This window comes from Bison bison, unplaced genomic scaffold (genome assembly GCF_000754665.1).
Source record: "Bison bison bison isolate TAMUID 2011002044 unplaced genomic scaffold, Bison_UMD1.0 scf7180017864525, whole genome shotgun sequence".
Classification (NCBI taxonomy): Eukaryota; Metazoa; Chordata; class Mammalia; order Artiodactyla; family Bovidae; genus Bison; species Bison bison.
In genome coordinates, this window is record NW_011495076.1 from 3,299,127 (window position 1) to 3,314,458 (window position 15,332).

Genomic DNA, 15,332 nt, shown 5'->3' on the forward strand with positions numbered 1-15,332 from the left:
CAAGGTTCTGTTAACAGGCGGGGCACTTTCTGGCCTGATATTGCTAAGTGCATATATTTTTTCAGCTCTTTTGAAACTGTTTCTCTAAAAATGGTTTCCTTGAACCACCTTCCTTGGAATCACATAATTTGTTTGTTTGTTTTTTAAAGCAGATTCCTAAACCGTATCCCTATTAAATCTTACTGAATCAGAAATTTTGCAGGTGGTTTCCAAGATTTGGCATTTTTACAAGTATACCAGGTGAGAAATGTTTCTAGGTACTAAAATTTGAGAGTCATTCTTTAAATTCATTGTACAATTTCTGACTTTGGGGTCTTAACAAGACAAAGTTCATAACTGAAAGATTAGAGTCAGTATCAGCTGTCATGTCTATCACGCTTTAAGGCATGAAAAGGCTTTCATGTTACCTCATATATGGTCTCTGTGTAGTTCCCCTTACACAGAGGAAGAAACGAATGCCAGGAGGTCATGTGACTTTTGGGCTCACGGCTCCTAACTGCTCACAATAGGAAGTAAACCCTCTTCTCTAGGTGCAAATCCTCTGCTTCTTTTTCTACATCCTCTCATCTCTTAATTATCATCAGTATACCCCTTGGTCTCATTCCTCAAAAATGGAGAATCCATTTTTAAGAACAAATTCTCCAAGTAAAAGCACTTGGAAAAGCAACATGCTTAGCGGGTATCTTCTTTTATGAAAACACTTCATGATGTCTTGGAAGCGCGTATACCTCTTTTTGTTCCCCTTAAATTCGTCAAAGCTGCCGTGCAAAGGACACCAATTAGAGCTGTGATATCTTTCTGTCCCTTGCTGCCTCCTCGGGGTCCCAAAGGCAACCCTGTCCATGCCTCTAATCCTCTACTCAGGTTGTTGCTTCCGCTTTGAATTCTCTCTCACATGACCTCTATCCCACTCCAATGGATGTGGCAAATTCTGAATCATCTTCCAAAGTCCAATCCAAGTATCTCCTGCTCTTCGTAGGTTCTCAGCTGCCCCTGCCCCATCCTTTAGCCACTTTCTTTTTGCCTCCAAGAGGATTAACTGTTTTCACATCCTCTACTTAAGTCTAATGGAATTCAACAGGGCAGTTGGTTTGTCTCTACTGCTAGACCACTTGATGCTTGAGACTAGATCCTTTTTTCATTTTTATGTCTCTCTCTTAGTCAGTACTTGATACATAAATAGATGCCTGATTCAAATTTATCTCTCAATATTTGTTCCCTTTTTCAAAACCTTCTTTTGTCTAGGATGTCCTTAAGGCTATAAACATTTTGATTCAGGAACAAGTCAGAACAAAAATCAATAATTCTCTCCAAATCCTGCATTTGTTTTCTTTTCTTTTTTGAAAGAACACAATTAAGGGAGAAAATTTCCAAACAAGGCCTTGGTCTCTTCTGTATCCAAGAAGTAATTTTAGACCCAAATGCCATCAGATCAATCCATGTATTAAATGCTCGTAAAGGACAATTCTGAAATTGGCTAGGTTGCCTATAAAAAAAAAAGGTCAGTTTATCCAGGAAGTTTTGTTTTACAGCTTGAAAATGCGCTGAGGTGTATAAGAAAATGAGTTCGACTTTGAGACTGCCAAGTGAGGCCATAAGAAAATGAGTTCGACTTTGAGACTGCCAAGTGAGGCCATCTCGCGACAGCCTGGAGACAGACAAGGCTTTTTAGCAGTTGTTGGAAAGACTATCATCAAAAATATGTTGTGCCTACATACAGATGATTAGCCTACATAAACACCATCAGTTGGGAAATTTTTCAATGACTACTTTGAAATTGGAAAAGTTAAACTTATAACAGGCAAATAATGGGTGGTCTGTAGGTTTGATTATAGGGCAGGAAAAAAAAAATAACAAGAAATGATTAACTGAAGTGAGTTTCCACTGTCCTTTCACATCCATCAGCTACTTCTCTGGTAGTCTGAGTTTCCCAAGTCCGAAATGTCTAGTGGTGAGCAGAGGAAAATATCATTTCCAAGTTATGGTCCAAGTAATGTTGTCAATTTCGCACCAACTGTGATCACCCCAAGAGATGGCCAAAGCCATTTAAATGCTATCAGCCTTGTTTCTGTGGAAAGGATGGCACCAACTCTTTTCCAAAGTGAATTTGAAGTACACTCCATCAAAATAGTACTTGTTGAAGCATTCAACCAACCTAGTAATTCTGAAATACATTCGGGCAAAGACCCCAAATATCACTGGATGGTGATTTTCTAATCTAGAGAAGATAATGGACAACTGAAGGAATATGGTTTCTGAAAACCTTGAGGTTGCTCTTGACAGGTTGGAGGCGAAACCCCTAGGGATCCCCAGCCCCTGTCAGACCACTCTCCTTGGCATCCAAAGAGCCTTCCAAGTGCTCCTGGTTTCTGGTGCTATTTCTGCTTTTCCTCCTCCCACCGATCCCACCTCCTCATGAGAACCACCAATGAGACCAGTTCCAACAAGAAACTACTGTCAGTTCTGAGTAGCCCACTCTCTCTGAGACTCCACTGGAATCAGACTGTCACACCTCTCATTCCTTTGTATCTCAGTCAAGACTCCAGCTCATTCCTCATCACCCAGATTCTCACAGATCTGCATTCCCAAAGGTTCTCTGTATTCCCTACTTTGCCTGAAGCTCTGGTCACCCCCTCCTATTATCTTCAGACCTTTCCAGTGTGCCCTCTGAAACCCAAGGTCTGTCATCAGTAAATTCCCCTGTGTCTTCTGAAAGCATTTGTTTCTCTTTCTTGCCCTGGTGGAAATCTGGATGACTTTCTAGAAGACTGTTTCTCTTCTGTAGGCTTCTCTAGTCTTCCTTCTACCTCTTGGTACTACTGCTCTTGGAGATTGGATAAGTTGTCCTTGCTCTTCCTGGCTGCATCCAGACCACTGTCCTTTCTACTCCTTAACCCTTGTCCAGTTCCTTTGAGATCCCATCAGATTATACTACTCACTAGCCCTCCTTGTGTTACTTACTCTCCTCCCCGTCATGCCCACAATTTACTAAAGATTTTCTTACCCTCTTTCCTATTGCCATCGTTCTGTTACTATTCTTAGTAATCCCAATATCCTCACAGAGGATCCATCCAACATCTAGCTTCTTAGTTCCATGGCCTCCTCAACCAATGATCTTGTCCATTATACACTCCAAAGTCACTCTTTGCTGTGATTGTATCTTAAACATTGTTATTGCTGATACAGAACATTAGCCAAAGTTTCAAGTTGACAACTACTATCTCATCTTTACAATTCACTCTTGCTAATATGTCCATTCTGAACATTCTCTGAACTTACTGTGACTTCTGATATTGTCATCATTTCCTTCCCTATTCATGTCTTCACTTTTTTATATCATTTATATTCCATTATAATTATAATCACTCCCTTACATTTGCTTCCAAATACCCAGCACCTCTCCCCTCCATACTTGCCCAGCAAATCACCGATCTTCCTTAAATCCTATTCTCTGCTCTGCCCTTCTGCGGAGTTGAGTGGCTGGAGGAAAGCATACAATGGTGCAGTCTGGCGTCATTTAAAATCTATGACCATGGCTAACAAGTGAGTTCTTAGTTCTGTTGGCAGTCCTACTGTGCTTCCCCAGTTGATCCACTCTTCATAGCTTCATTCTACTTGCAAACCTTCAGGGCCCCACCCCTTCCTTCTTAGTTTTCATCAGATAACTGATTCTCATTTCAGTAAGAAAGTAAAACCAATCACAAGAAAACTTCTCTAATTAGGCAGTGAATTAGAGCTGAAACTGCTTTAATCATGAGCACCAATGACCTCCAAAAGGCCCCTTCTGATAGATAATTTACAGTCTTCATTCCACAATAGGGTTTGAAACAGATGATTACTGCCTCTTCCTAAAAAAGTCTTTCTTCTCCTGACACTCAGAATACCACATTTTGTTGTCTGTGTGCTTACCACATTTTGTTGTCTGTGTGCTTTCTATTTTTTCTTAGTATCCGTTATTGAGTTTCTCTCTCTCTCTCTCTTTTTTTTTTTTTTTGGCTATATCAGATGGCATGTGGGCTCTTAGTTCTTCAATCAGGGATCAAACCTGTGCCCCTTGCAGTGGAAGCATGGAGTTTTAACCATTGGACTGCTGGGGAAGTCCCTCATCTTTCTGATCTCTAACTGTTGGGAGTGCCCTGAGTTTGGTTCTTGAAGCTTGACTGTCACTCCCTAGACGAGCCAGCAACTCTCAAATTACATTCTGGTCCCAACCTCTTTGTAGGAGACAGATGCATCTATTGCACTGCTCTCTCCACATCTGTACTTAGATGTTTGTCAGGCATCTCACACCCAACAGCTCCAAACTCAACTTTTTCTTCCTCTTCCCTAATCCCAGATCTGTTCTTTCCCAGTGTTCCTCAACTCTATAAATGGTGCCATCAGAACCGAGAGTCATAGTTAATTTCATTCATTCTGTCCCATCCCTACTCCAATCAGTGTGTCTGGAACACAAATTCAAATGTGACTGCTCTGTCTTCTCCAACCCTTCCACCTTAGTCTAGGCCACCATGTCCCTTGCCTGCTGATCCCTGCAGCAGCAGCATCCTCATCTCTCATGTCATCTTAACTCCTCTGCAGTCACAGTGACCCTTTAAAACCTATCAGATCCTGCCACTCACGTGCTCACCATCTCCAAGGGCTCTGTGTCTTACCAAAAACAAAAACCAAGGTTCTTTCCATGGCCCTGCGAAGTCTGGACCCTGTCTACCTCTCTGACTCACTTTACTCCTTGTTTACTACCCTCCAGGCACACTGACTGCCTTGCTGTTTTTTAAACACCCAGCTTGCTCCTATTCCAAGCCCCTTGAGCCTGATCTTCTCTCTTCCCATAATGCTCTTTCTCAGCAATAATTACATAGCTTTCTTTCCACAGCTCCAGCGTCACTTCCTTACAGAAACCACCCAAGGGAACTCCAACCAAAACAGCAGCCCCAACCTTTCTCTAACCTTTCAGCCTTGTATAAGTTTTTCTATGATGTTATTACTTGATACGGCACTATCTATCCATGCTGCATTATCTATCCATCTATACAGGGCTTCCCTGGTAGCTCAGATGGTGGAGTGTCTGCCTACAATGCGGGAGACCCAGGTTCAATCCCTGGGTCTATGAGAGTGAAAGCGAAAGTGAAGTCGCTCAGTTGTGCCCGACTCTTTGCAACCCCATGGATAGATAGTAGCCTGCACCAAGCTCCTCTATAATTAATTAAATTAATTACCACATAACTAATTATTGGAGAAATAACTGTATAATAAACTGAAAATAATACTTTTAAAAGGCATTTTGAGGACTTCCCTGGTGACTCAGTGGCTAAGACTCTGTGTTCCCAATGCAGGGGGCCTGGGTTCAATTCTTGGTCAGGTAACTAGATTCCACATGCCCCAGCTAAAATATCCCATATGCCACAATGAAAATCGAAGATCCTGAGTGCTGCAAGTAAGACCTGGCACAGCCAAATAAATAAATAAATATTTTATAGAAGGCAGTTTGGAGATTCCTTGAAGTAGATAAGACTTTGATGAAGATCAGTGCTGTTCAAGGTGTGGTTGTAGAGCAGTGTTAGTCTATGAACTGCTTGAGATTCGACCACAAGATAAAGCTTGCATGAGAAATCAAGTCAATGTGCTGCTTCCTTCATTGAGAAAGTCTTACTAGGGCAAAGGTATAAACTGAACTAAACTGTATGTTTAATGACATAGTTGATTTAAATTCTGTTGCAAATCAGTTACAAAGAGCTCACTCTGAGTAATGCTGATGTAGACCATCTAGCCCAGTATCTTTTGCAACTTTTTCTTACCTCTGGTTTTGAAAACTATTTTTTAATCTCTGAGCATGCCTAGAGATAATTAAGTGTCCCTTCCACATACATATGAGGCATACATTGGTGACAATTTTGGAATATACGTATTGATGATGTATATCAAGAAAATAGAGGATAGATATGAAAGAAGACAAAATAGATTTTCTTTTGAGAATCATGTTGCAATGTATATAGCATGATCATAATTGGATAGATCCAGTGGGTTAGAAAAATAGGTAATGTCTACTATTATAAGCTTCTTTCAGGTTGAGTATGAAATTTCTTTCTCCTTTTATATCTCCATAGAGGAGTATATTACACAAAATCTTCACTCTTTGGCTTGCAAACACTAACTCAGCAGATATTTACTGGTGCCTAATGAACAAGGGCCTAGGGACCCACAGCAAACAAGACAGAGACTCTGGCTTTGTGAAAATTACATTTTAGTGGAGACAGAAAGAAAAGTAACCAATATTGTTTTAAAATTCCAACTCTGTATCTTCCAGGAATAATGCTAATGATATTAAAGACTATATAGGGTGTTCACATTACCTCACCTGAGAATTAGGGAATTTTAGTCCACCAAACTCCTTGAGGATTAGCAAGCTGCTGCTGCTGCTGCTAAATCGCTTCAGTTGTGTCCAACTCTGTGCAACCCCATAGACGGCAGCCCACCAGGCTCCCCCGTCCCTGGGATTCTCCAGGCAAGAACACTGGAGTGGGTTGCCATTTCCTTCTCCAATGCATGAAAGTGAAAAGTGAAAGTGAAGTCACTCAATAGTGTCTGATTCTTAGCAACCCCATGAACTGCAGCCTACCAGGCTCCTCCATCCATGGGATTTTCCAGGCAAGAGTACTGGAGTGGGGTGCCATTGCCTTCTCTGGAGGATTAGCAAGAGATGAGGTTAAATAAACCTCTATTATAGCAATGTCCTCTTCATTTTCACAAATGTGTTTTTTCTTTAAAAACTCCACCATAAATCTCAAGAAAACATACAACTGTTCCAAAATCTCTTTCTTTTCTTTTAAGCTTGATGATACTTATGAATATCATTTTCTGTAAAAAATATAAAGGATTCAGTGATTTTTCAGTACTTCTCTAAGAAAGCTATATTTTAAATATCTTAATTGAAAAAAAAAGTTTCACATGGTGCTTTAACCAGATTTAAATGAAATGACCTCTTGCCCTTCTACCCCATAAAACAATACTTTATACTTTTACACAGCCAAACATGTAGTAGTCTCTAGAGCTGGACTCTAATTTCCACTACCTGTTTTGTATTAGCTGAGAAACAAAAAATCCTGACTCAGCAGGAAAAAGCCTTCATAGCTTCAAAATTGTGTCACTTAATTAAATTAGGCTTTCTAAAAGGAAATAATTTTCTAATCTGTACTTGCAAACATGCTGCTCTTTGGTGGAATGCTTTTGAAATTTTTCCTAAAATAATCACATTGTGCTGGATAATTTTAAGCCTTGGCTGAGGGAAGTTTCCAGCTGTCTCTGGCCTCCTGCTTTACAGTGGGTTCCAAGCAGATCAGTGCTTCCTATGTGTCCACCTTGGGATTCATGAAGGGTCAAGCTGCTCACATGGAAATCACAGGGAAGGTTTAAAACATACAGATTCTCAGGACTCAGTCAGGTGACTAGTCCCAGAAACAGACACCTGTAAGCCAAGCTGCAGGGTTGGAATTTTACCTAGAAAGCAATATGGCACCATCACAGACGTTGAGGTTGACCGTGGCATCATCAGATTTACATTACAATGAAGTATGAAAGATGGATTAGAGGGTAAGCCAAACCCAAGAAGAGCAGAACATTAAAAAAATTCTATAGGGATTCAGTGGCAGATTTTATTTTCTTAGGTTCCAAAATCACTGTGGATGATGACTGCAGCCACAAAATTCAAAGACAATTGCTCCTTGGAAGAAAAGCTATGACACATCTAGACAGTGTATTAAAAAGCAGATCCATCACTTTGCCAACAAAGGTCCATAGAGTCAAAGCTATGGTTTTTCCAGTAGTTATGTACAGATGTGAGAGTTGGACCTTAAATTAGGCTGAACACTGAAGAATTGATGCCTTCAAATTGTGATGCTGGAGAAGACTCCTGAGAGTCCCTTGGACAGCATGGAGATCAAACCAGTCAATTCTAAAGGAAATCAGTCCTGAATATTCATTGGAAGGCCTGATGCTGAAGCTGAAGCTCCAATACTTTGGCCACCTGATGTGAAGAACTGACTCATTGGAAAAGACCCTGATGCTGGGGAAGACTGAAGGTAGGAGAAGAGGTGACAGGATGAGATGGTTGGATGGCATCACCGACTCAATGGACATGAGTTTGAGCAAACTGTGTTAGATAGTGAAGGACAGGGAAGCCTGGTGTGCTTTAGTCGATGGGGTTGCAAAGAGACACAGCTTAGCAGCTGAACAACTAACGATAGGGATTCAGGGTCAGTCATCTGGGACCAATAAACTAAACGGGAGAAGTCAGTATACAGATTTAGGATATTTTTTAGGACACAGAATGTAAAGAACTTGGTAACTTATTGGATGTGGTAGGTGTTGAGAGATGAGAGGAGCTGATAATGCTGTCCATGGTCTGGCCTGAGTGACTGATTGAAAGGACTTGATGGCATTGGGATGGGAAGAAAGGAAAAACAAATAATAATTTAAAATTCAGAGACTCATTCAGTGTTTTGAAGCTGCCTTTCTTCTGTATAAAGGATGGCTTCACATCATCTGCAGTTAGAGTCAATTGGCAAAGGTCTTAAGAAAAAGTTTTGGGTACATGTGTGACTCAGTTAGAACTAGGATAGTTATCCCAAATCACTGTTCTCTCCACTTCTAGAGAATTATTACAGAAAAGTATGAAAAGACGTAAAGATTGTTCACCCCAGCATTGATTCTAACATTGAAAACTCAATAACAACTCAGGTGTCAACTCTGGAAGACTGGTTAAACAAATAATGATACGCCTGTGCACTAGAGTGCCACATAGCAATTACTAATGATATCACTGAACAGCATGTCTCTATGTTTAAAGAATGAAAAAAGGCGACCACATAACCAGTACAGATAGTGCGATATTCTCATAAACACACACAGAATAATGTCTGAGGGAACATAGATTAGAATCAACAGTGTTTTCATTTGGATAGATGAATTGTACGTGTTTTTCCTTTAGGAATGCTTTCATTTTCTATCTTCAACTATAAACTTGAATTAGTTCTGAAAAAGTGACAATGAAAGCATTAGCCGCTCAGTCATGTTCAGCTCTGCGACCCCACAGGCTGTAGCCCGCCAGGCTTCTCTGTCCATGGAATTGCCCAAGCAAGAACACTGGAGTGGGTTGCCATTCCCTTTTCCAGGGCATCTTCCCCACCCAGGGATCAAACCCAGGTCTCCCGCATTGCAGGCAGACTCTTTACTATCTGAGTCACTTACCAATCAGTTCTACATGAATTAGTTCTGCATAAAACATACACTATTAAAATACATTCCTTTTCTTATTAAAGAAAAAAAAACACTATTCAATTTTCATAATGATGTCAGTTTTTCACCTACACATCTGATATCCGAAATACAAGTGTCTCTTCAGTTAGCAACACAGACGATGTGCAACTGAGGCTCTGGCAAAGAGTCACCTTTGAACTGAATGAGGACCAGCGCCTGTATGTGAGGTGTATGCGGGCAGAGAAAGCCAGCCCGCAGAGCCTGCCCTCTGCCCTGCCCCAGGGTACTGTGTGTTAAGACCTTGGGTTATAGCAAAGCTATAAACTTGGCTGGATACTTTAACTCTTACCTATAAACATGAAATTCTTGTAGAATCCTGTGACTGACATAAAATTCCATGAAGACCCATTTCTAGAGACTCTGAAAACTAACTTATATTTGTTTTATATCTTACTTTGTAGTACAGTTATTTGTGTATGTTTGCTATGCACCTTATTAAACTGCAAGCTCATGGAAGGCAGAATTTATGTTTGATTATGGTTTGTATTCCCTAGTGTCAACAGTTTGCATACATTAGGTATTCAATATTCATAGAGAATTATTGATGTTTCTTGTATAAGACCCAATGGAATACATTATGTTCGAATTTATTTTAGAAGTTCCTTCCCTTAAGAACGGATAGCCTTCCCTTTTAACTAACCAAAATTACATAAGACATCATTTTCTTTCTTTTTTTAACCCTGGCCCTGAGGAAACAAAGAACTACATTTAAAATTCTCAGTTCCACTATTACTTCATTCTCCCTCTAAATGGTCTTGAGCTTGAATGGACTGTGTTTAGGCATCATACATGTGAGTTACCTCAAAACCATTTAGGAAGCTGATGGAATAAAAATATGAAGAGCTTAATCATAAGTGGTTTAATAAATAATTAAACCAAAATGAAAAGTAAATTTAAATAAAATGAGAAATATTGAACTTCCATCACGGTCCACCAGACACTCCATCAACTGGTTTCCTTATCTTTGACCTCTCTGCCTCCACATTCTCACGGGGCTCCAGCTGCCTGGCTGTCAGACACATCTTGAATACCTTGGCTTTAGGGCTTTCAGAAGCTTTCTTTGCCTGAAACACTCCCAGGCTCTGGATAGATGTGACCACACTTTCTCAGCATTCTAATTCCTTGCCTGACTGTTCTTCCTGTGTTAGCCCTCTCTCTAGGACCCGTCTTTTCATCCATCATTCTTTACTGTCGTTATAGCACCAATCACCTCCTGGTTGCCTGGCTGTCTCTCTCACTGTCTCCCTAAGAGCAGACTCTTGGTCCTTTCTGTTCATTGTTGCATCCCCAATGCCTAGAAATGATGGCTTACAACAGGCACTGGAAAAAATATCTGTCTCATCAAAGAATGAATGAATAATTACAGGCATTTCCTCCCTAGGTTATAAAGAAGAAATCTTGTTCTTTCTCCCAGAAGACTATTTGCAAACTCAGCTATGGGGAGATGTGAGGAAAACACTGGAAAAAGAGCTGGGGGAAGGGAAGGACCTCTGAGATGTTGTCCAACCTCATTTACATCACAGAAGTGTACTTTCAAGCTGTTTACAGTATAGGTTCTGTGGCTAAAATAAAACTTGAAAAGCAATGATCAACATAAATGATAAGTCTGCAAAAGAATCCTGTCTCTAGTTAGCACTGAAAATTGGAATGGCATTGCTATAAAAACATAATCCTTAACACTATATGTTGCAGTGTAAAGATGACAGTGGAAAGGTTCAAATGTTACTGAAACCCATTTAGAACATCATTTCCTCTGCATTACCTAGCAGATCATTAACATCTCTTTGAAACATCCCATTTGCCTGTATGATATGACCTTAATTGGAATCAGGCATATCTCCCCACATGAGGAGTGTTAGACTATTAAACATATACCACTGGATAGAATACTTATATTTTCATGTCTTGATCCCCCCATACTGTCTGTATTAGTATTTTTTTTTTTCTTACAAAATGCCTTCAAAGAAAAGCTCTGAAGGAAAAAATGAATACAGTTCATTTATTTTTAAATTCTGCCAAATCATCTCAGTCAGGCAATAGAAAGGAAAAGCGGAAAGTGCTTGGTGTAATAGCGCCATATTTTTTTCTGCAGCTTTTCCATTAATTCTCAGGACCTCTGGCTGCCTTCCTTTCAGAATGAAACCTCATTTACATCTTACATTATCTTGCCTACTTCCAGCCGTTCATTATTGCAGAAGTCATGCTACAATGGCATTCCGCCAGCATTAGTTTTAATGTCACTCTTATGACTGAACTGTATACCTTGGAAGCCACTTGCGAGATGGGAATGAGACTTGAATCAATGGGTAAGCTCAAAGGTTATTTATATTTGAACTCCTTGTGTCGCACTGAATATTAGGACCACAGGGTTTTCAGGTGAGACTTCTGAAAACCCGATCCACACATGCTACTCCTCAGATAATGCTGTTTCACATGATAATCCTGTTTCCCAAAGAAGAGGCAGCGAAGGACACCACCTGTCTGTGATTCCTCAACAAGAAGGCTCTTTCCTCTCTTAATCAATAATGATGACAAATCTATTCTCTAAAACTTGACATGGAGATGATAAATGATTTGAGTAATGTGTTGATATTAATATGAACAGTGTCTTCTTCCCTGCAAGTACTATTAACACCAATGAATTGAATGAATGCACCATTTGACAGTTTTGAACAAGGAAGTGGTGAAAAGGGATTACCAAAGACTACAAAGAAATAATGAAAAGAAACTTTGACCATGAAACAAATTACGCTACAACAGGGGCCAGAATAGATACACTGGTTAGAATTAGGGCCAGTTTTGAGACCCATTAACCATCTGGAAAATGGGATAGGCAGCATGTTGATGAAATCAGCTGGCTGTTCTGAGTGGAATGGCAATCTAGAAACTGAGAAATCTAAGGTATGGAGGATGTTTAGAAATGTGACTTGAGAATAATGAAGCAACAATTTCCAGGAACAATTGGCCTGTCTGTCATTTGTACTCTCATATGCTGGTAGGTAGTATATGAGGAATAAAAGTAGCAGCAAGTGTCCTCATAAGTGTTCAGTGTATAAAATTAGTACAAACACTTCTGGCTAGTTTATAAGAATTTATTTCTTCTCACGTTGCCTTTCTTTTCTATACCATACAGGAATACATACCCTAGGTCAATAGACCCAAACTTGAGTATTTTAATGATGCTTGTTAGATGAAGCATATATTTTAAGGTATACCCTTATGACGTGGAGCCCAGCAATATGTTTCATTAACAAGTGCCTCCATTAACCCAGCCTGGCACCAGTTTTCAGCCCTGGCTTTTGGGTAGGTCATTTCAGGAGATTTGTTAAATTGCCACTAGGGGGAGTGTTTGCCAAATTTTGTGTTTCTGGAAAAGGGAGGGTGTCCACTGCTTCCGGAAGCTCAGACTAACAAAAAGAAAGGATAAAGGATCAAAAAAAGGAAAAGGAGTCAGTGTTCCTAGGTGAGTAAGAGGCATTTTTAGTAGGAATTTAAATATCTGGCAAGAACAGCTGACTTCCTAGGGATTAATGATGAAAGCCCATGATGGAAGCACTGGGACACTATAGACCTAGGGTTCTGGAATCTTCTAGGCTCCAAAGGTCTCTAGCTAGAACGTTCTCCTGCCTTTTGTATGTTCTTGTGCACTAGCTGAACTTTATCTAGGATAGCAGCCCTTTGACACCCATAACATTGATTAATACTGTTTTAGTCACCCAATGCCTGCTTTCATCTCATTTTCAGTGATAAGTTTTTCAATTCATGTTTCCCCTATATTTTCTTTGATAAAATTGTCAATGGTTATTATTTAATGGAAGTAGTTCTTGGATTCACTATTGTTTCTGTTTCCTAGTTCATTATTGGTTTTTATCTTTCTTCTTGCCCCTTCTTTGTTCCTTTGTTGTTGTTTTATAACTTGTCCTTGATTTATTTATTCTCATTCTTTCTATAAAAATAATGATTTTTAGGGCTATAAATATATCACATAAAGACAGTTTTGGCTGTATCTTGTAAGGTTCAGCATGCCATGTTCTCACTGTCACCACTTTCTGAATGGCCTCTAATTGTAGCTTTTATTTCTTCTTTAACTCAGTAGTTACTGAAAAGCCTCTTATACTGAGAATTTATTAAGGATCTTTGGCCATGTGACACATTTTCTTGAAAAAGTTGCATAGATCCTTGAAAAGAAGGCACACATTCAGTGTAAGGTGTGAATTCAATATGTACCTATTGGTTGATACTTATGTTTTAAAAAATTCTATATATTTAATTTGATAATATATTAAGAATGCTGTGATGTTTTATCATAACTATATTTTTGCCCATTCTTTTTTCTTAACTTTTCCTTTTCCTTTTGATAATATTGATATGTTGTGAATAAAGATTCATGACTATTTTTATTAGTTTGAACATTTTATCTATGAAATGATTCTTTATCCCATTTGATGATTTTAGGCTTAATTCCTTCTTTGCTGTCCATATTGCTATTCCTATTTTCTTTCTTTCCAACTTGTGTGCTCTATTTTTCCTTCAAAATTTTTGTCTATCATTTATTTAGGTGGTTATCTTGTGACTAGAATATGATTATATCTTGTTTTATAATCCAACTTATCTTTTCTTAGGAAGTTTAACTTGGTGTGTATATGGCCACAATAGGTGGCATTTTTCATCTTTCACTTCCTCTCTAGCTCTGTACTTTAAGTTGGTACACATCAGAATCATTTGAGTAAGTTGGTGTGGTGGTGAGGTGTTGTGTGTGTTGTTTTTAAACACAATTAAGCCTCACTTGCAATTCTGGCTTATAAAGTTAAGGTAATCCAGGGGCTGGGTCTCTCAATTTTTAAAAGAATCAATAGGTAATTATACTGTGCACTAAGGAATGAAATCACTGCTTTAAATACTTCCAAAACAAACTCTAAATTATGTATCTTCCATAATCAAATTCAGAGTAAACATACTTTCCTATATTGATAATACTGTAAAAGGTTTTTATTTTTACTGTCAGTAAAGAAACCATCTGCAGTGCAGAAGACCTGAGTTTGATCCTTGGGCCAGGAAGATCCCATGGAGAAGAGAATAGCAACCCACTCCAGTATTCTTGCCTGGGAAATCCCATGGTCAGAGGAGCCTGGTGGGCTAGAGTCAACGTGGTTGCAAAGAGTCAGACACAACTTAGTGATTAAACCACCATGACCAATATTTAATTAAGATTTATATTAAAACAATTCATTTTGACATTGCATACCTACAGCAAAAATATGTACAAGAGAACATCATATTAAAAGTAAAAGTCTTCTTCTGCGTTCCTCCATCTCATTCTCCAGTTACTCATTTTTAACATTGTCTTATTCATTTTCTAGACTTTTTTTCATATATGCAAACAGACACAAATGCATGCATACACCCAACACACACACACACACACACAAATACCAGGGGTAATATGTTGTGTAGTATCCTCCTACCTTTTTTGTTCACTGAGAAATATTTTTTGGCCATTTTTCCATTAAAATATAGTTCATTCTATATAGTAAGTTCACATTATCATAATTCATTTAGACACATGCCACTTGGGTATCAGACATGATAGCCTGGTTTGGGGAAGCCCATGCAAGCATAGAGTGCATTGCTCTTTGCCATGAGATATTTTTCCAAACATACAAGTGACAGAATGGTGGCCTATGACTTCATCTTTTTGAAGCTCTCAATTTTGTTATTAACTGGATAATATCGTTCAAGACGATTTACTCTCTCATAAATTTTTTCACTCTTTTCTAAGATCCTGAGAGCAAAACCTAGATTGTATTCTCTTTGGATTCTTCCCATTTACCAAACACAGTACTAGGCACTTAGTATTCACTTGATAAATGTTTTGTTGAATCAATGCATATTGATGACAATGCAAAATGACCACACTTCTACTACTCTTCTAAGATAAGAGCAAAACCATTTCTTATTTTCTGTTTGCTCAAATGCAAGAACAAAACCCCAAACCCAGTGACTTAGGTACGTGGCTGTTT

At 39.0% G+C, this 15,332-nt stretch overlaps 1 protein-coding gene and 1 long non-coding RNA gene across 9 annotated transcripts in view; one reads left to right on the forward strand and one right to left on the reverse strand.

Moving 5' to 3' along the window:
• ELMO1 (engulfment and cell motility 1) overlaps nt 1–15,332 on the reverse strand; it is a 584,819-nt gene that overhangs the window by 111,122 nt on the left and 458,365 nt on the right. The window lies entirely within an intron of this gene.
• Nucleotides 7–3,991, forward strand: LOC104981903. The gene is made up of 2 exons (XR_824429.1): nt 7–1,591; nt 1,633–3,991. It is a non-coding gene; the product is annotated as an uncharacterized LOC104981903 (long non-coding RNA).